This window comes from Wasmannia auropunctata, unplaced genomic scaffold, assembly GCF_000956235.1.
Source record: "Wasmannia auropunctata unplaced genomic scaffold, wasmannia.A_1.0 LD329569.1, whole genome shotgun sequence".
NCBI lineage: Eukaryota > Metazoa > Arthropoda > Insecta > Hymenoptera > Formicidae > Wasmannia > Wasmannia auropunctata.
Window position 1 is genome coordinate 1 of NW_012033321.1, and position 877 is coordinate 877.

Consider the following 877-nt stretch of genomic DNA (forward strand, 5'->3'; position numbering starts at 1 on the left):
CACACACACATTTTTTAGTCACATAAATATTTTTATCTTACACACGAAATACATATATTTTGAATCGCAAATATTTTTATCTTACATAAAATGTTGGACACGGAAGCCGCATATCAAAATTGCTTTTCTTCGGCTATATAAGCGCGATGCGACGCTAGCAAATCATAAACGTATAATAGACTTGTACAACCTAATAAGCATTAATTGTAAGAGATGCGACTATTATTTCTATCATTGGCTCTTGCCATAATCTTTGTCGTGACTATCATGCACACATCCAAAGCGGAAGCAAACGCTGGTGGCTTTGGTCAATTAGCTTTGCTCAAAAGTACAAATCTTACTGAACTGGTAATTATTAATCATTCTATAATTGAAGTCTATTTTAAAAACGATATTTTTTTTTATATAAACGGAATAACTTTTTTTTTAGATTAAGTCAATATTAAATCAAACTAGATCCTCCTAAGTAAGTATGCAAAACAATATATGACATAGGAATTGCCATCATATATTAACAAAAATGTGTCTTATGTTTAAGCAAAACAAATAACTTTCATGGACTGAAGTGAGGATTTTACTTCAAGAGAGAAATGCGGAAAAAGATTGCGATAAAAATGTGACATTATACGTAAATGATGCACATAGGTAATGTTATTTATATTTTGAAATAAAAAATATAAATTATTATATTTATTTGTCTTATTATTATGCCACAAGTAAACAACAAGTATACATTATTAATATTGTGTTTTTTTACAGAAGTTTTTTCTTATTATAGTTTGTAGTCTTCTATTTAGAATTTTTTTCAGTTATATAAATTTAAACTTTTTTATTTTATTCTAAAATGTTTCTTTCTCGTAATTTTTTACAAGTAATA

At 26.8% G+C, this 877-nt stretch overlaps 1 long non-coding RNA gene across 1 annotated transcript; it reads left to right on the forward strand.

The window, feature by feature from the left end:
• The first annotated feature begins 151 nt into the window (after positions 1-151).
• LOC105460078 lies at positions 152-689 on the forward strand. The gene is made up of 3 exons (XR_975764.1): positions 152-348; positions 431-466; positions 539-689. It is a non-coding gene; the product is annotated as an uncharacterized LOC105460078 (long non-coding RNA).
• The last annotated feature ends 188 nt before the right edge of the window (positions 690-877 follow it).